Here is a 21,013-nt window from a genome sequence, read left to right on the forward strand (position 1 = left end):
TTTATTTATTTTCCCCTTTCTTTGCAGACACACTGTAAATGCACGTGAAATTATCACCTGTCGTGATTGTTGTTGTTGTTGTTGTGCAACACTGTGGTGTAGGAAGGTCTCGTGCTCGGAGTTAAAAATGTTTTATGGATTCTGAGAGTAAAACTTCTTATAGAATATATTTGTATATCTATATGCGCATATAGATGTAGTGATAATTAGTAAAAGATGTTGGCTGTGTCGATACATGCATGTAGATATACACTGTATTGTGTAGCTGTCAGACTTTTATAATAATGGCGCCGGACGAGTGATTAAAGTTTCATGTCTCGTGCTGACTGCCATATTGATGCTGTAGGAGTTCCAGGAAACATTAAACACATCTTTGTACTGTCTCCTCTATTCGCGTTCAGTTCCCGCTTTCTCTCGCATTTTCTCGTGCACACACATTCCTCTAACAGTAAGACTCCTAACAACTGTCGATAACGAGAGCCTCAGCGGGTACAAGAACATAAATCTTGAAAACAAATCACGGGTCGAAACGGTGAACAAACATTTATTTTGCGTTACAAAATTACACTGGTGCGCCTGTGAAAAATGTCGCCTGTGATCTCATTTTTCCAGTTGAGAAGAATGTCTTTAAAAATGTCAGCAGTGACTCGATAAACACAGGGCTGCGGTGGAGCGAGCACTGACGCCGCTCGTCCCGCCCTCGGTGTCGCTCGTGCAGTGTAAGAAACAAAACCATTTTCGTCGAGCAGTCGTCAAATTAACATCGCTGAACACGCAGTTAGTTTCCCATGATGTGGGAAACAAGTGTTAGATGCGCCACGTGTAGATGAACACACCAAGAACTATGGTATACCTCTGATGCAAACAAAAGTTTTCCTTTAATTCTTGAGGACCATAGGTGTGACCTTAGCATCTGTTGGTATACATCGTAAATGGAAGCAAAGGACCTTCGTGTGGGAGGCAAATTACTGAATTATTGTTATTTCAAGATTTGGAAGTCGTTTGAAAGAAATTGGTAAAGTCTTAACTGGACAAATATTAACGAACGTTAAGTTTGGCGAGGTTCTTACACGACAGTTATAAAAACATAGTCAGATGTTTATTTGTGGGTTAAGAACGATTAAAACTTAGTTCCAGATATATATTACAAATTATGTTCTTGTGAATGTTGTTGCGACTGTAGTATTCTATGGTGTTTAGCCATGAAAATGTTAAGTATGGCGAGTTTCTGTATTTAGCCCTTGTCTAGTAAAGTTGTGAACTCTGACAGAAGGTTAATAAATCACAGAGATCACAAAGCGACTTCCGCCGCCAGGTGCCGCGAAAATCACGATTTAAAAAGGAAACTACGATGTTATCATCAAGGATGCAAACACACCAATCGCCCGCTGATCGATTTTGCTTCATATCCGGGCGGACGATAGATTCCAGCATTTTCCATGGAAACCACCCGCTTTTAAGGCTGTTAAAATATTCACAACGGAAATGTGATGTGAAAGGTAGAAAAGAAAGGTGTGCTTGAATCCGCTGGATCATACAAGTTTTGAAAAGGGGGCTTTTCATTTTATGGAAGATCTATAAATAGTTCTTTTTATGAAAAAAAAAATTATTCATTTTTCTTCAATGGCCGTTCGTGTTATTGCTTCCTTTTCTCACTCTCGGTTTTCTGAGGCGGGTGAGCAATAAAGCAAATCTTTTACCATGTATAAGCATTATTATTATTATGATAATAGAAAGCATATGGAGCTGTAAGGAAAATGAATGTGAAGACATTTTTTTACACAGTTGTAGTGCTCATAAATGATTCAAGATGAGGTTGAGAGGCAGGAGAGGGCGCACGTGCAAGAAATTACAGAAGGGTCGTTACCTCGGTGTGGTGAAGGTAAAGCTGTAGAAAGATGGCATTGACTGCGCATGTGCAAGTGTCACGTTATCGGTCGCTGTCAAGGGTTCCTGGGGTGGGTGGGTAGGTGGAGGCTATAGAGTCAATTAAAGATGTAAAATGGTCGCTCACGTATGCAATAGGTCGCACAGAGTTCGTTGCCAGACTGATCTCTCGCTCACTGCACGCGCTGGCTGACACTCCATGGTGCTCACCTCGCGCAGACGACGACGGTAACGTCCAATGTCGGCAGGTCGCTGGTGCAGACGATGGTGGACATGGAGCCTCGTCGTCGCCTGCTGGTCCGAACCAGGTGTCAGGCATTGACAGATGGTGGCCAGCACCTTTGACCTCCGGGTCGATTATCACCGCCGCTAGCTCGGGTATTCTCTCCACACACCCCAGCCTCTGACAGCAGGATTGAGAGAGTAGGGAAGAGGACTACAGGGCATGGACAGGCAGACCAAGAGAAGGAGGGCGTGGGGACAAGTCAGTGCGAGGCGTGTGGTACCCGACCCTCGTCATGTCCTGTAAGGGGTCGAAGGTTCGTACCCGACCTTATTTTTTCCTGTGATATTGGGTTAGTTCTTGCAGAGGACCACAGCGAATTGCTTCAGTCGGCAGTATTTATCCACCACTGCTTCCTGCCGGCACACAGGTCTGGCACAGTGTAGTCTGTGATTGCTTGTAATGGCGCAGGGGATCAAACAACAAGTTTTCAATGGTCTAGCAATTAACTCCTTACCTTCTTTTTTTCTGTCTTTGTGATATGTTCATATGTGTGTGTGTGAGAGAGAGGTGGGGTAGATTGTTGCTGAGCAATAGTCCGTGTGACGAATGGGCTTCGTGCAGGAAGTTGGACTTATTTATGGCACGCGACTGGTGTGATTGCCCGTATCATCGAGCGCCACTCCACTTCACCCTCGCCGTGAACTGGTCGTGGCCGCCAGATAGCAGCACTTTGTTATTGCACCCGCTCCTCCAGGGTCCCCCAGTCGGCTTCAGGTTGGACACTGCCGCCTTCTGCACCACAGTAGACCACAGTATGGAGGGGGGGAGTGTTAACATCCTCGTCTTGCTGTCTGTTGCCAAAGCATCCTCCATAATTTTGCTCGAAAATGAGTTTATTTCAAAGCAACATTTATTATTTTTAAATATATATTTTTTACTTCTTTGCGTAATGTTCATTACGGCTGGATGTCAGTAATTTGTCTCGTGATTTGAAAAAAAGGTAATTAAGGTATGGGATGCGTAAAGCTGGGTCACGTGATATTCAAACATCTTGTTTATGGATACAAGGCGGGTAGTGTACCCGGGACGATGGGATGTTTTTCGCATTTGAGGTCTTACAAATCCACGCTCGTGTCTTGATAGCAACAACACTGATAATCGATGGTCTTTGAATCATAAACAACCATTCCGTCTTGCCCGAGCTTAAAACCGTGGGGGCGCTGGCATCTGCACTCTGGCCAATGAGCGCAGCTTGCCTCACATGGAGGAGGCTTAGAGAAAAAAAAATAGGGGAGAGAAAAAGAGAATGAGAAAAGCTGCTTGTAATGGCGGCAACCAACTAGCTCACAGCCCTAACCAGCAGTGAATATTATATCCACATCAATTATTTTCCAGAACCGAAAGAGAAGAAAGAAAAGAAGGAATAATTCATTAACAGAAAGGTTTTCAAACAGGAAATTTGTTAACCAAAAATATCTATTTTCCAACACTTTTTTGTTGTTGCTTTTACTGGATTATCTTACACGTCACTGAAATGAAAACAACACAGATTTCAGGATGCACTGACACCAACATTTTAACAGCAGCATTCGTTGGACCAATGGCTGTTAACAGCTTTTTCTTTACATTTTCTTCTCTTCTGGGAATGTTGACAGCTCATTTACATGAGCAGCGAAAAAGAAACGTGAAATATTTCTTTAAAACAGTTTTTGTTGAAACTTTCCTAATTAACTGGGATTCGCACAGCATTTTCTTGGTTCCGTTCCGCCAGCGGTAGTTGCGGGCCGAGTGTCACAGATCATTGGCGAGGGCGAAGTTGAGTCCCTGAGTTCAGTGTCGCTGTGTCAGCGGCCGTTTCTTTGACGCGTCCTCTGCTTAACGGAAAAATTTCCAATTCAAATTGACGCCCTGTAATTTTTCAAAAGAACAGCTACAGTAAACAAAGATCCCATTTCACCGCAGTTACCGTGTGTAATAGCATTGCAAATGACAGGGACTTTTTTCTCGTGGTGCAAATCCTTATATTGAATAAATAATCGGAAATTCTCGGAAAAATTAGACAGGCCCATCTCCTTCAAACCAGTCAAACCAGATATCAGCATTTTATTCGCTTGGGGTTTTGTTTTTGGTTAGAGAATAAATCACTTTCAGTAGTTTTTAAAAAGAATGTTTAAACCCGTTTGTCTTTGTGCCATGAGGTCAGTGGGAGGTGTAGGCAATATTGGTGATCACGTGATCTGGATATGACATTTTTTATGACAGCAGCTATTCTCTTTGTGTCTCCCTCAAACCACGCATACTTCCTTTCATACTTCTGACTTTTCATTCACTGTTTCTGCTGTTATTCATAACGAATGTTCAGAAGATATTTTTGAAAGAAGATATAAACGAAAGCAAAGATTAAGGATTTTTTTTCTTTAAAAATGGAAGACTTGTTCTTATTTATACTCAACACGTTGTTTTTCGGAATAAACAATAAGATGGAGACTGGCTTTTGCAGAAAATATTTGCTTACCACAGAGAACGATATAAACGATATAAGCTCTGTTATACAGCGAGATAGTAAGCTGTCACGTGATCTCCCCCTCGAGACCATGTGATGAACACAACGTGCTTCGTGGCTCGGTCTGTTCGTTCCACGCTGAGTGCAGTGTGTTTTCTTTTCTTGTCCGGGAGAAAAGGCCAAGCCATTACCCTGCTGCTCTCCTCCCATCCCATGCATCCTCAGGGCGGCCGCTGCAGGGGCGACGATGGAGGTTGCCATTCCGCCAGTGTGGCGTTGTCAAGCGTATCTTGGGCTCCACAACTTCTGTTGGCAATGAGACAGAAGATGACGGACGACCGCCATTTTTGGTGGTTTCCATGGAGCTGGATTAGGAGGAAAAAATCTTCCAGCTTTAGCAATACTTCAAAGAACTAGGGCGGATTGTGTGTTTGGGGAGGAGAGGATGCTGGGAGATGGAGTGTGTGTGGGTGTGGGGAGCATGGAAGCTGTCGTCCATGGCGGTTGGGTGAGTGAAAGAACAGGATGAGTGTATGTTGCGTGTGTTCGATCAGCGATGGTCGATTTCTCCGACAGCAGCGAGATGGACATTTTTTAAACTTTTGTATCGGCTACTTCTCTTTGCTGAAGGAAAACTTTTGTCTAATGGTTTACATGGCATCAGGCTGGTTCGCTGATCGCTGGTGTAGTTTGTCCGCTCAGCCTGCTACACCTCTCCTGCTGTTTTCTTGTCAGACTGGTTCCCGCCAACCGGTCTTTCAACATCAGTGGGATATCCTCTGAGGACAGCAGGAGAGAGAGAGAGAAACCCCTCCATAAAATTAATAATCGTGATCTAGCAATAACAAGGGAACAATTTAAATTTCAAATAAATTCTTTCCCTTATTCGGTCTTCTGTTTAACGATGTTGAGAGTTTGAAAAGGTTTTTGATAGATTGGCATTGCTCTGCTATAACCGATGAATGGGAACACAGGACTGAGCCCGGGGGCGTGGATCAACGGTGACATTCAGCTGCGCAGGAGTCACGTGGTGGGGTCAGCATGTGCAGTTAAAGAGTTCCAGCGCGCATTTATACAGAGCTATTCTCCAGCATCAAAAGCGATTTATAAGAATTTTTGTAGACATTCTAGAAATTCATTCTAAAAGCGACACCAGATGGTACATTCGCATGTTAGGTCAGCTTTCCCAAAACAATTCAGCATTTTTAGGACGGTGTTTTTTTAACGGTCATCTACATGTTGGTCATCACCAGCAGGCTTCTCTCATTTAGTCGTGCAAGGTTGAAAATCTTCCTCCGCCTTTTAATATAGTCCCGTCCTCACCTTTCCTCCCGCCACCTATCTCGCACTGCGTGATTGTTACAGGTGTAGCCTGAACACACCTGCGTTTTAGTGACGTCACACAGGTCAAGGGCCGGATGCATAGAGCACCGTTGGTTCTTGCGAGATGGCTAAGTTTAGCTGGAAGCTAAGATGTCAGTATTTTTGCTGGATGCCACGACACGTTAAGCCCTCCAATTGTGGCCAGTTGAACACTGCACACCTGGGCCTAGATTACAGAGTCCGCGACTAATCATTGAGTGTATGAAGGTAGGGTCTGCATCTCTGAGATTTAGAAGCGCAGGAAATGCACGTGCGTGCATCACGTGCGAGGCAAAAAATATGGCGTGCAAGATAGGTATGAAATACACTGCCAGTCCATGTTATGTAAACTGCTACTTCTAAAGCCCTCAATCATCCTCCATTTTTCCCGCTTCACCTGCAAGGAGAATGCACTTGTCATTCACATGCTGCACGATGCAGAACCGCCCCACCCCCCTACACCCCCGTCCTCGACACTCGTTGTTGGACGCCGAGACTAACGCCGGACACCTGCTGCGCGCGCATGTCTTCGCTAAGCTGCTGGAGGCCGCGGAGTGATCGCATTGCATGTTCCTCCTCCGCCAACCACACTGTAAGCTCTTCCCCTCCGCCTTTTTGAGAGCACGGAAACTCGATCCCAGGGGTCGCTAGCTGTAGAGTATCATTTGCAGGTTTAGACAGGAGAAACACCGAGTGGCTTGAAACAAAGATGAGACTTCTTGGCTCAAAGAATGTGACAGTGTCGCTCGCTTTTATAGCATTTCAACAGTAGAACTGCTTGGAGAGGTCAAAGATCATCACGTTTTACTTTTTTCCGGCGATTCTGAAATACGTGAAAGTACAAACTTGCTCGCCAGAACCGGCGAGAACTTGTAATTCTAGAGTTGTACGCCTGCGCACGTGGTGGGCCAATTTGCCATCGTTTGATCGAATTTCTGTGGGATTGGCTGGCCATGCGTGGAGCACATTGCTGGCGTGGCGAGCGAAGGTGTGAATGGGAGGGCGCACTGCTCCAGAATGGAGGCGGAAGAATCTAGCAGGAGGAGCCTGTCTTCGTGGTCTGCGATCCCAGAACCTTCATGGACTTGACACCTGAGTGAGTCTGGCACCAGTGGCGATGAAGGTGAGTGCGACTACTACTCACCATATCGACACATAATTTGGTTTCAACGAATTTTCATTGTTGTTTGGAATAGTATTGCTGTAGAATGAATTACTTTGCTATGCCGGCTAGTCTATACTCATAGTCATTATTCCAAGTGTCTCATGGCACAGGCGTGCATGCTTGACTGCACCTTGGTCATTGTAGACAGCACACTGTGCACAGAAGAGAATACAATGCACACTATAGGATATACCATCTGTATCATCACGAGGTCCGTGGTCATTGTTGTGAACCTCAGGGACTGAGTATGCGAGATGGACAGAGATGCTGTAATCGAGCCGCTGCCCTCGGGGCTGATTACACCCTCGATGCCTCCGCCACCCGCGCCGGCACGTGCGTGTACGCCAAACACTTACACTAAACTACTAGTAAAGATAATACAAGCCGAGTCCCAGCCTCCAGCGTACATCAATAATTAACTCAAAGCATTACACCCAGTGTGATAAAGAAATTATTATTAAATAGAGACATTTATACAAGTTACTGATAAAGCAATTTAAGTTTTTAAACTAGTCTTTTAGTGCTCCCGCTTACAATTCCTTATCTCTAATCCAAGTAACGGTCTAGTTACCTTAATGACCTCACACAACACGCTACACTCGTTCATCGCACTTTCGTCGAGGGCCCTCTGATGTTTCTTGAGGTATAGAATCTGATGATTCGTAGCTGCCGTCCCACGAGACACGTGACACGTCCCTTGCGTCACCTCGTGTCTCCCTCGTCCCTCGAGGCCGGACTGCTGTCTACAGCTTAGCAGCGCCTAATGAGGGCCCGATACTCATCTACCAGCCTGGACAATCTGCTGTTTACACCAGACACCTACTGGTGTCACGAAGCGTTGAGCTCTCTGCCGGTCTGAGCACGTGAGTAAGGTTGTGCTGCAATTAGTCACGATTCCAAGACTAACTGTCAGCAGAGGACATGATTCAACCACCCTGATCACTCGTTTACAACCTGTCACACGCGATACCAAGTGCTGGACGCCGATTTCTCGATCGTCATGATGTTAAAACCTCGTCCTCGGGGTCACCATCTCTCACAACTGGCCAAGCATACTCCACACTCGCTTACAACCATTCTCTTACCTAGCCAACCTTGTTACCTAGCCACGTCCAGTCGCTACCTAGCGACCACCTATTGGACAAGTGGTTACTCACCACCACAACCCCTTTCCCCCATCCCTCATGTAATACAACTGACGAACAAAGCGCCACAAGTCAGGCTTTCTATTCACTGCCTGTGTCCAGGTGGCACTGCGATCGCCATAGGTCTCCTGACTAACGGACTGTGGTATCCCCTTCCACTCGACTCGGAAGCTCTGTTGCTATCTATCTCACGACAGCCATGTTGTGATATTACAAAGCAAGACATACTGAGGAGGACAATACAATCAGATCGATGTCCCTCCTGTGTTGTCACCTTAACATGATGGACATAAACAATCTGTGTTCACCGCCTTTCGCTGGGAATCGAGTTCTGCTAACAGCGAGATTGAAATTCACCATAAAAATCCAAATATTCGATACAAAATCCTCAAAGTGCATGGACATCTCGGCAGCTACAACTGATTGTCAGCAACAAGCTGTGAGGCAGAATTTCTCATAAATCAAGAGACTTCAGAATAACTTGTGCATCGCATCATTAAAAGTTTTAAAAATTTGAAGCCAAGTTCTGTGGGCAATCATACAGAAAGAATACTCAAAAATGTGAACGGCTATTAAATATTTCTTTTTAATATATTAGTCAAAAGGAACTTGGTTTCTCCTTACTGTATGCTCGTGATTTATTTAGAAATATTGGTGATGAAATTAAAATTAATATATAGTTTAAGTACAGAAAAAGAGATGATCACAAACGGCTTGAGGGCGAATTCAAGTTATTTTAAAGAAAGTTTTACAGAATTCCTGTCAACTGTCGTGTTGAAAGTATTCAGACGAGCAGTACTCGATCCCCCACTAGTGGTGCCAGGACCACACTTTCATGTTTGTTATGTCTACAGTCGTGTTCCCTAAACTGTCTCTCGGTGGTCGAGGGTCAGAGCTGCGGGCATGCGCAGACATAGCACGAACGATGTCCTCCGGCTTCGATCGCGTGAGGAGCCTCGGGCTGGGAGTGGCGAGGGTGGGTAGCTGCCTCCCCGGTGTGCTTGCACTTACAGATGAAAAATTATGGGCAATATTTTTATGCAGATTTGGACATAGCTCACTGTTCTTCCGGACCTTTGACCTGCATGTTGTGGGGGAGAGAAAGCTGGATTGTTGTTGCACCTGCAGCTCCGACAACACTCGCAGCTTCTCCGTGGAACCTGATCCTTACAATCATACTTCACTTCTCGATGTTTCTTGTCGAAAACTGTCGACATTAATAACTGTCATCATTCAGTGAATTTACCGCTGGCTGTTTCGCTCGCCGCTGAGTGCAACATTAGTCTGGCTCGTTATCGATAAGAAAGGAAACCCAAGCTGGTTGCCAAGCATACCGCCAAACGGGTCCGCCGCTGAGGACGACGGGAAATCGCCCCCGGCTCGTGACGTAATATCGACGAGGGTCATAAACCACAGCCTTTGTGGTAGAGCAGCGAGAGCTCGTCTCGGCAAAAGACAAACCACCAAAGGTAGCTTATAGGACCGCTCGCCTTTGGCGGGGTGTGTAGTGGCCTTCATCACTGCTACCGCCTTCTTTATTGGCGCACAGTCATAGAGGCGTGGATGAAAGCTAATTGAAGTGACCCCCATTGCTGGGCCGGCGGCGTGCCTGCAGTGGAGAGATGGCTGCCGGTATTGATCCCCTGATCACGCGGGGCTGATTTAGAACTCGCGGGTCGACTTCATTCATTGGTCAAGTGAGGGACGCCAAAGACAGCCAGTCTCCAGCACTTTCTCCTTTTATCACGCCTGAGTGTGATCTCTCCGGGGGTGGGCCAGTCGTTTTTGATGGGACGATGAAAGAACTTGCCTTGCTCCAAGCGAGGAGGAGGGGGGTAGGGGGACAAAACCCTCGCAAGAATAATAGGCAGAGGAGGAGGGGTAGGAGGTGGGACTGGGGTTGGGGGTTTGGTCGAAGTTCGGTTTTGGGCATTTGCCGGGTCAGTTTGGGAAAATGATGTTCTGACATTTCCGGTTTAGCTTGTCTCCCTTGGTGCTGTTATTAATTTCTTGGGGTTCGTTCGGATATTTTTGGAGCCATCGTAATGTATCGTGTAGCACCGAATGAAAACCCTTTGTAGTATCCATATAAACGGACAAACTCACACGTGCGCGCGCTCCTGTACATTCCGAGCTAGCAAAAGTGAATCATGCAGATAAAGATTGTATTGCCGTTCGAGCACCTCCTTAATTTTGTCGCCATGCAAGGCCGGAGGTACATGTGAGGATCACTTTCAGCAGTTAAGAAGGGCAAGTGGAATGGAGAGGCCATACCTTATCCCCCTTCCCTTCATAACGCTCATGTTCTCCTTTTTTTTTTCCTTTTTAGGGCGATGTAAGGGACGGGGGCTGGGTCAATGTCGATTGGTCGTTGGAGAATTCGGCCGTAAGTCGGGTGGAAACATTCCTGCATACCGTGTGTGAAAACTGCATACAGTCGAGGGCTCATGCTGGTGGTGGGAAGTGGCAGGGGAACCAGGAGTCAGACTTTCACGTGTCCTTTCATACATCCTTGCCTTTCTGTTAATGTTCGAGTCTCTCTCTTAGTGTATGTGAGAGTACACACGCACGAACACACTACCCACCAATGCAACCATCGCCATCTGTCCTGTCCTCTGAATGCTCATGATTGTATCCAATCATTAACTGTGGACAGTCGTCTTTGAAAGGAAGCCGTTGTTAGCCGCTGTTAGGAGCAATCAAGAAGCAAAGAAACAGAAAAAAGAAGCCGCCTAGTCAAAAGAACCAAATTTCACATCTTTAAATAACACTTTAGAAATATTTCTGGGCGTTTCCATGTGTTCTGATGAGCACGCGCTGCATTGCCAGTGAGAACTTCCGTGCGATTGGACCATTTCACTCACAGCAAGAACATAAAATCTGTTTTATATAGAACATAAAAGATGTTCTCAAACTTCTAGAAAATTGTCTTAGCTGATAATACTTGTATTCAGAATGCCACCCGTTCAGATACTAAGTTGTAGCAGACAGGATAATAAGGTGAAGTGGTCTTGAATGTTTTTCTTCTGCGGAGCAACACAGTGCGGACTGTCGCTTGTCGGTGCATTTGCTTTGAAGTTTTTTCAGGACGCAGGTGACAAACTCGAAACGGAAGCCAGGCAGTTAGTTAATTCCAATTTAAATATGTTTAATGCAAAGAGAATAAATTCCACATACTTTATAATCTCATAAAACAAGTTTCAGCTGTTCAAGACAAGAAAAAGAAAAATGTCTTCATCCGTTGAGTATCAATGGCGACTGTTGTCCCCCTTCCTGTCTGTCAGGACTGGTATGTGAATAACTGTTTACACAATGTGACAGGCTCAGTTACTAGGTGTCGGTGGGGGAGAAACTGGGGGAGTGTGTGTGTCTAGGGGGAATTCCGTATTCTCAATGTGGGGACTATCGTTCCTTGACAGCTATTTATAGCAACTTGGAAGCCCGGTAGCTGACCGATGTGAGGCTTGTTTCACAGAACAGGACAATGGCTAGAAAAAGACAGCTAGGAAACCAAGGATTCATTTGCTTATCCGTCTTAGCGACCCTGACCTTTGTTTACTAGGACAACAAAGATGGAGGCAAATTCATATTCCGTTTGTCTCAGCGCCAGTGAACATCCTTTTGCCTCCAGCGAGGGTGCTCAGCCATTTTTTTCTGTTTTTGTGCAGCAGAAGATCGGTAAGCTGTCAGCTGGAAGTTTTTTTCTTGTTGTTTTTGGTTTTTGTTCGGTCGATGACTTTGGCACAGTTGCACGTGCTGTGACAGTGCCAGCGCACACACCCGTGGTGCACGCGCAGGCAGTTAAGTGACGCCAGCGTGAAATATGCAAATTCTTGGCAGAAAGGGCTGGTCGGGGGCTGTGTTCAGGGTGCTTGTGGTCCCTCTATTATCGATGAACAGAACCCATTTATCTAAATACCCATAAAACTGCCGAGGATCTCACGAGTTCGTAAGCCTTTTTTCTCTCGACTCTCTTCACTCTTTAATTGCCTGCGCACGTTCCTCCACCCCTTACCAGACAAAAGGAGAGAGGGAAAACTTTGCAGGGCTTTTCATGCACCTGCCTGCACCCTACATGCTCACAAGCTGCTTTGCCTTTGAGAAAACTCCCGCGCCAGATATTTGGAACCCATCCTCCCTGGCAAGGTAACGGATCCGTCCCAGGAGAGGGTTGGATTGAATGAAGGGTGGGTGATCTAAGGACGATTGCAATATGGGGAAAGATACAAAGCAGCATTTGCTGACGGCTGTACCTCACCTACAAACAGCTTGCTTATTGCCAAAACACATTTAGTATTTCACAGACTAGTTAGGGATGCTGTTTATTGACTTGAAAGATACAGGTTTCAATAGTTTGTTTATTCTAAGACACATGGTATGGAAAAGAAATTTTCAAGATAATCTGTTATGGAAGCACGAAAAGTATATTTATTTTGTTTTGTGGATTCGTGGTAGCCACGCAGATCTTTAAGTAGTGCTAAGGTGGAAATATTAACAAATAAAAGTCGTTTGCGATCACAATTTGGGAGGGAAAGTCTATTTTTAGGTGTCATCTCGACCCCCACAGCTGATCAACAAGAAAGTAAACCATAGTTTTCGAGTGTCTTACAGTTTGTCGAGAAGAAAAAGTAACAAAACAATGTTGCAAAGTATTTCGTGGGGTTCACTGTACGTGACCTGGGAGACGGAGTCCACATGATGAAGAACCTTCCCAAGGGAGGCCACTCTGCGGATAAGGCCAACTGAAAGTGACTTGTTGTGTCGTCGCCAGCAGGAGGTGATTAGAGGGCAATCTCTCTAGAGTTTCCTCAGCGATGGCAGTTCTTGGCCAGACAAAAAAGCACGCTCAATGTGCTTGCTGCTCGCGCCATCACGTGAGTGCGCGTGCGCGTACGCCTGCCTTAGTGTGTGTGTCTGTAAAGGTGTGTCTGTGTGTCTGTGCACTTGTTCAAATGATGGTTTCTTTGACCATGACCATTAGTCACACCTTCTAGTGCGATGTCTCGCGTGCAATACCGTCTTTGTAAACATCAAATCAAGCGGGTGGATGGTTTTCATCACAATCCGCATTGCGATAACACTCCGAACACCATTTTTAAATGTTAACCGAAAGCCACACGAAAGTCTACTTGGCTGATTGTTCCAAAATGCCTCACACATACTAAAATTGAAAAACAAATTCATCCTGGGTTAGGAAATGGGGAAATAGGGGAGGTCGACGTTGAAGAATGCTGATATTGCATGAAACTCTCAAAAAATGTTTGTGGAGCTCTGCCGTGCACATAAACAAGAGGACGAGAGCATTACAGTAACGCCCAGTGACTGGCCACATTGTGAAGTGGGATTAACAACACGCTGTGTGCTGGCAGGACTGCTTGATGGGAAGGGTGTAGGAGGAGAACATAGACAAGATGGTGTTCATGGGTTTTATTTTCGAGATGCGGTGGGGTTCACTCAGATTTTGGTTAATTTCAGTCCAGTCTTTTGGAAAATAGTTCTGCATTGCAACATATCTTTAAAATTGTTGTGGAGAGCTGAGTGCTTCAACCTAAAGGCGATTTACATGGGCGTGAATGAGAGACGATGAAGGGGAAGAAACGGAAGCACTTGGGGAAAAGCTTTCGGAGGTCAGTTGTCGCATCCAAGACCAGACGAGGGCGTTACAATATTGCATCAGTAGCACGTGCTTTACTGCTGAGCTTTCCACATCCCCTTAGTATGATTGTACAACGATGGTAAAACAGAGATACACTGTGCACCCATACAGACTATGGGGAAAAAAAGATGGACGTCTCTCAAAATTAAGTCTTGTTTCAAAACTCAGGAAAAAATAATTGCAAGATATTTCGCTTGGCAGTTAATTTGTATTTTTGTTCAAATTGTGAAGTGCGCGGACCTCATATTGTTGTAGCTGTCAGAACCTTGCAGCAAGATTTGAAGGGGATGACAACTCTGAGGAGAGCAAGCTGCGGGCCTGAGGCTGGAGGTTAATGAACTCACGTAAGAGCTCCACCACAGGACGCATTGCCTCCCCTGAGAGACTGGATCACCTCGTCGATGTTCTTATATCGACTTGCGGTCTCCTCAGCCCTGTAGTTAGTGTGGTCCCCCTACCCAGCCAGAGAAATGGGTACCCGTTTTATGAGATAACGAGGGTTTGGTACAGCTGTAGGTATATATAGCCCTAGGCACGGTGAGCCATCTCCTTGACAGCACTCGATGCTTAGAACTCGGCTCCATTTTTTTTTTCATCGACCACAGGACTACTGGTGTAACGGACGACCAGATTTGAAAAAGCCCGATTTCTCCCTTAGTTATTTTTTCTATCTGAGATGCTGTGTTTTTTCTGTCTTTCTCTCTGTGTGTTTGTAGCCGATGACATTGTTTGATAACAACTTCCCGTCAGTCGATGCGGAATGTCGGAGGAGTAAAAACAAAGCATGTAGGAGACAGCTACACGATGAGAGTCGATCTGCTCCCAGCCACATCTTACTCCCGGCTAATTTCGGTCATTAATAAAGCTGACAGGAAGTCAGTTTTCGATTTGTGGAGGCTAAGAGTCGTTGCCCTTGATCTCCTACAACGTGGGTTGACTGATGTGAGGCCGGTGGCTGGGTATTGACCCTTAACCTTTCTGATTGTGCTTGGAGCCATCCTCATGTACCGTGGACCTTGTAAGGCTTACTTTGTATACCTCCCATTTTTTCTTCATTTTTTTGATGAATTAATTTGTTGGAGCATGTTTTTATGGGTGTTCTTCAAAGATACGAGGGTTTATCTCTTTCTCTCGTCTCTCTTTTTCTCTCTTTCTTTCTCTCTCTCACAGATAAAGGATGGAAAAAATCTTAATAGCAGTCGCCTGATGTGGTGCGGTTTTGTCTCGTGTTCTTTCATCAGCTCGTTAAAGAATTTCTGGGAATAAAAGCTCCGGAGATCATTAGCTCTCGGCATGGCGGGAGTCTGTAATTTAAGAGGAGGAGAGAGGAGGGCATTGCTCAGCTCACAGTTCTTGATGTCTTGCGAGGCTGATTGAAATGATAATCGCAACATCAGAGAGCTTTTCACGTTTGGACGACTGCGAGTGAAGTGAGTTTTTTCCTCCTCTAATGAACACTGTCCTGACATTTCCCTTAAATTTTCTCACTCTTGTTACTTCCTTCCATTCTTTCCTTTGAAATGTTTCCTTTGGATTTTTCTTTCTTCTCTCTCTCTCTAACATTTTATTCACTGCCGCATTCATTGAACGGAAGTTTAAGAAAACTGTTTCGACAATTGGTTTAAGTAATAATTTATAGTTCGAGTAAACTTTTTTCACTTCACGGAGGCAGTGAATTCGATTACAACCTGCTTTTGGAAATGTTTTGATTGATGTTTCAGTTTGTAGTAGGCAGTGGTAGGATACGATGGAAGTGATACAAGTGCCAGTAGAAGTGAGCACTGTAAGTATTCTCTTCCTAAAAGGAAACTAAATAATAATCTTTTGGCACTCGATGATTAAGAACTATAATTTTTCTGTCCATTTTCCACCCATGGCACCGCCCGAAACAGGTTTGCACCTTGTTAAAATTTAAACACTTGACATTTCCGTTCGTTTCCACGGACGGCAGTCTTTGAATTAAGTTGAAACTCAATTATTTAGACCTCGACAGGTTTAATTATTTAGCTCTGTGGAGTTAGTTGGACCGAGCGAAAATCTCAGTTTAATTGTTTTTCTTTTGTAGTTCTGTGGAGTTAATTGGCAATGTAAAATATCAGTTGATACCCGTATTGGGATACCGTAGAGAAGACTGTTATTCCGGGTATCCATAATTAACTTTATGTAGTTTTAGTAAATGCTTGTAAGTGTTGTAATGACGATTATTTATGTATTTCTAGTGGATAGTCTTCTTACTAACCATAAACCAAAAAAAAGGAAAACAAGACTGCAAGAAAGAAAAAGTTTTTCTTGTAAGCAAAACTAAAGACAGAGAAATATTTTTTAAAAATATTTATATTAAGTGAAGATGGCTGTTTGGACTTTCTGATGGGACAGCTCAAGTAGTTGCTGGTCTTTTCAAATTCGAAACCGACTTGAATGTTGTATGGAGGGGCACAATGGACTGTTTATGCAGCAGCCTTATAATCAGTCCCTGGTGACTAGCAGACGCCTGCTTCCTCTCTTCAGGGCTCTAGAAGCGGACCTCTCCAACCTGCTCCTCCTCTCCAGACTTGCTCCCTTTAGCCGCTGTCTACATTGCAAGTGTTGGAGGGTGGATCCTCCGTCTGCAGCAAGAGCCGTTAAAACAGTGGCGAGCACGCACTACAGTTGAAAGATACACAGACACCGGAAATTGAACATCAGCAGGCAAACTGCTTTCTCGTAGCACATGTCTGGTCAGTCGACACTTTTTTCCTCCGCATTGCGGACACCCTGGAGCCATCTTGTCTGCAAGACCCGTGGCGCCATCTCATAGTTCTGACGAATCGTGTTTGGCACCGAATGATTGTTTACATCAGCGGTTCTCAACCTGTGGGGCGCGACCCCCTGGGGGGTCGCGACGTGCCTACAAGGGGGTCGCGAAGGTGGTCATTTTTTAAAAAAGTTTCTTATACTGGTATAGTGAAATTAGTTTACATTGTGTAACCGAGTGGTGAGGGTGATCAAACTCCAAATCTCTTCTCCCTATTCAAGTACACTGTCTCGGCAATGCAGTGACTTCTCACTTCCAAACTCAAAACACAATCCCCCTCTCAACAATTAAGCCTCCAATCTCCCTCCTCTCACCTTTTGCCCTCTCTCTTCCCCAATCTCTCATCGCTGACTCCCCTCTCCCTCTCCAGTCACACCTCTCTTTTTTTTAAAACATCTAAAAGGCACGCATTCAGGAAACGTCCATCATTCACACCCTTTCATTCGCACGTGCTCAGTCCCTAGTACTCTAGGTCCCTGACAGAAGGCATGACCAGACAAGGAAGGACACCACCATATTACAAACAACCGACAAAGATGAATGCTTTCGTCGAAACATTTCGTTGTGGACGCAGAAGATACTCCAAGAAAATATTTTTGATATGTTTCCGTGCTTGTGTAAGTGCAAGGCTGACAACTGATCAGGTGAAGAATGTAATTATTGCCCATCTAAGCGGACTGCAAGAAAGGTTTCAGCATTACTTCGCTGAAATTGATTGACTAATACGATTGGATTCGTAATCCATTTCTGGCTGATCCTAGCACAAGCGGGTTGTCCACGGAAGAAGAGCAGCTCATCGACCTTTCGAGTGACCAATCCTGAAATGGTCTTCCACACAACACCAGTGCCAACATTCTGGTTTAGCGTCAACGGTGAATATCCTCTCCTTTCTGAGAAAGCAATGAAAGTTCTGCTGCATTTTCAACTTCATATATTGTGAGCAAGATTTTCAGCATTGGCAGCACTGAAGTCGAAATACAGAAATCGTGTGGACGCAGAGGCTGAGCTGCGAATAGCAGTGGGTACGAACATCGCACACAGGTTCGCTTCTCTATGCAACAGCAAGCAGGCTCAACCTTCTCATTAATCAAAGTGAGTGTCCAATAAAATAATATTTATTAGCACCACAGAATTTGCTTTAGAAAATTTCATTAACAGTTATACTTCTTGCAGATACGAACTTTGTTCTTCCGTTGTTGATTTCCTCGACGCGGCGTTCGAGGTTAGCTAAGGCTCCCCCCCCCCCCGCTCTTCCACCGACCTAGCTGGCTAAGGGGGTCGCGGACGTACCGGTGTTCGTCAGGGGGGTCGCCACATGTAAAAGGTTGAGAACCGCTGGTTTACATGTTTATATCTGGTTTTGCACATACCGAACAAATTACGGATCGGAGATGGTTGTGCTGTTAGAGTTAACTCCCTCATGTGAACAGGTTTATTTTAGAGAGGTTATTTGAAATGAATGTTCACGAGGCAGTTGTCAGGTTGTCTAGGAGATCACCACTGCCATTCTCTCACTGAGATGGATGGTATCAGAAGATTTGCGAACTGCTTTTAGGTTGGTATCATCCTTTTACATTATTGTTGTGTGATAAGAGCGAGGAAGAAGATCCTTGTCTTAATGAGAAGACAGAAAGTGTCTAGCTTAGAAAATACATGTTATCAAGACTATTGCATTGCCATACACGAGCTGGTGTCCATGATGGCCAGGTATCGACAGTTTAACGTGTTGATAACGGGCCTGGATACTTGGGTTAAGGGTTAAGGTTCTTTTTAAGGTAGAACTGGGTCTTTGGGGGTGCAAATAATGAAATATTTGATGCAGAGCTTCAAACGGAGAAGGGGAGATTATTACTAGCATTCATAGTTTAAAGATCCGAGCTGTGGCTGTTTGCGGGGCCGTGAGAGTTGCTCCCCCCTGTGCGAGTCGGCTTTTACCCTCGTCTGCAAGGCAGGCCGGAAGGAAAGGAGTTGCACGACTCGTTTAATAAGTCCCATAGTCCTGTGCATTGCACGTGCAGCCCAGAAGGGCCTGTAAACGAGTTTTGTGCTCGTTCGTCACGTGACGCAAAGAATTCCAGAAGCGCAGTGTCTGACATTAAATAGCAGCTCTCATGCCACACCACATGTGCTCCTGTCCTCCAGCCACCAACAGTTTCCTGATCCTGCTCGATCTCTCTCTCTCCCTTTGAAACAAAAAGTATCAAACGATGTCAAGATTTTTGTCCCGGAAGTGGATGTCGGATTCGTCTGACACCAGGTTGATGTCGTTGTCCCGCACTCGCGGCTGAGGGATGCTGGGAGCTAAGCATGGCGGCATCCTCAGGCTGTTGTCGGGCTTATCGGACTTGGCCATGTTAGTCTCTGGCCATTGTCATGCGCCGAGCATGGACGGCGGCTTAATCTCGGGCCATGGCGGGCTACTCCTGGAGAGACGGAGCCAGGTCCACGGAGATTGAAGACAGATGATAGCATTTAAATGCACCCGCTCGACCCTTGCCATCGATTGTCTTCTGCAGTGGGAGGATGGATTGTTTCCCGGGCAGGGGGAAGCTGGGTGGAATAGATGGATTGTTTCGAGGAAGAAAAAAAAGGTCTTTTGTTGCCTTCGAGGGTTATTGTACCGAGGAAAAAGAAGCAAGTGCCGGACGAGTGGCGACTTTCAGGGAAAGGAACACTACAGCATTCGATTATAATTCATTTTTATTTCTCGGCCAACATGCGATCTGGGTAAGTAGGTTACAGTGCTAATACCCTGCATAGATTGCGATTCATCTCATGAACTGTTATTAAATTGTGCAACCTAACCTTGTTGAAGTGATTTCAGAGATGATGATCTCGAAAAGATTCAGGCTACAATCGGTAATGAACTGAACTTTTTTTTTTTTTTTATCGGGATCAAGTGTTTGATCAAAAGAAAACGAGGTCAACTCTTTGGCAGCAGAGAATAGGGGTTCTGGTAATATTTCTTGGAGTGCTTCATTGGAAGGCACCCAGGCATCGCTTGGCATGGTTCTGGTGAATAGGAAGAGCATGGGATTGATGTTAAATTCGTTTAGAGAAAAAGGATGGGAAGGGTTGTACCTCTTAACAGGACATGGACGAAGTGGAGCTTTTTTTCGCGGTTTTGGGAGAATGGGGTATTATGCGCGGAATGTTTCTCTAAAAGGCTGCAGAAAGGTTTATTGATTGTTTGAAAGGACGGAGTGGAATGGATTGTGTTCAGCAGGCGGTGGGAGAGAAAACGGAATGGATTACGTTTCGTCGAGAAGAGGACGAGGTGATTGATAGTTGGACAGAGAAAGAAGCAGGCGAGGGGGACAGGGTAGAAACATGCAGGTTAGCGAGGGAATGTGAGCTCAGAACTTGAGCCTCGTGCAGCCAGCGCCCAACAAGATTCATCGATGTGCAATTTAATGCAACATGCAGGCAATTCTGTCCTCGTGCTTCGTGGTTTAAACTCATTGGCTAGTTTTAGTCAAGGTCTTTGTAACCGAAGATCATGATGACATTGATCCACCACTTTGGGGCTCAAAATAAATGTCATTAATTCTCATGGGAAAACTTTACAATTTAAACTCGTAGGCTTTAACTTCAGTCGTTAGACTTCATCCCTTCCCACGGACATCAAACATTGTCTTTAAATGTTTTTAAGTGAAGGGCAAGTGAAATGGAAAAGTTGTCCTTAAATGATAGATACGTTTGAATCTTTTATATTAACAGTTTCGGGTTGAAAAACAATCGCATCTTAAACACAGTTGTTCGAGGGCGGTACAAGGAGGCCACATGTGTTATTGTCAAGTAGATGTACTTGAAGAATTTCAGGGCAAGAGTTGAATGTCGGTCTCGTGAGGTCGGATGGGAAATTATCCAGGTATATGGATGGAAGGTCGTGCAGTATAATTTCAAATCTTAGGTGAAGTGGGAAAATAGTTGAGCAAACAAAAGAAGATTGGTATAAAAGAGAATGTCTTTCTATTCTAATTGTACCTTTCTACATCACACATTTGGATGAGTTTGGTTTCTTTCGCGAAAGAGCTGGAAGGACCTGCTGGAAAGCCGTATTTTAAACAGAATTGTAAGCAAATGGTTCCTTTGCTATCCGGTTTTTAGCAAAAATAGTTCAAAATGTCAATATCTATCACTTAGGCCCAGCCTGCTGTCTTCTCTTGCTTTTTATCTTAATTGTAAATATTTGTCGCCATCGCTCCCATCGCCTACTCCTCCTGAACCGTGGAAGTGGTGGTTGTTGTAGGGCGCACAGCTGCAGCAGCTTGA

The 21,013-nt window shown here is 45.0% G+C and overlaps 1 protein-coding gene across 5 annotated transcripts in view; it reads left to right on the forward strand.

Annotated features, from left to right (window-relative positions):
• The window catches only part of LOC112573313 (interleukin-6 receptor subunit beta-like), an 82,551-nt gene that overhangs the window by 17,518 nt on the left and 44,020 nt on the right, over window positions 1-21,013 (forward strand). The window contains exon 1 of one of the 5 annotated variants that reach the window (XM_025253548.1): window positions 6,682-7,101. The exons of the other annotated variants lie outside the window; for them this stretch is intronic. The gene's annotated coding sequence lies outside the window, so the exon portion shown is untranslated. Of the gene's footprint in view, window positions 1-6,681; window positions 7,102-21,013 lie in introns of those variants that run through there. 5 annotated transcript variants of the gene reach the window in all.

The sequence above is a fragment of the Pomacea canaliculata genome, linkage group LG10 (assembly GCF_003073045.1).
Source record: "Pomacea canaliculata isolate SZHN2017 linkage group LG10, ASM307304v1, whole genome shotgun sequence".
In the NCBI taxonomy this organism is placed as follows: Eukaryota; Metazoa; Mollusca; class Gastropoda; order Architaenioglossa; family Ampullariidae; genus Pomacea; species Pomacea canaliculata.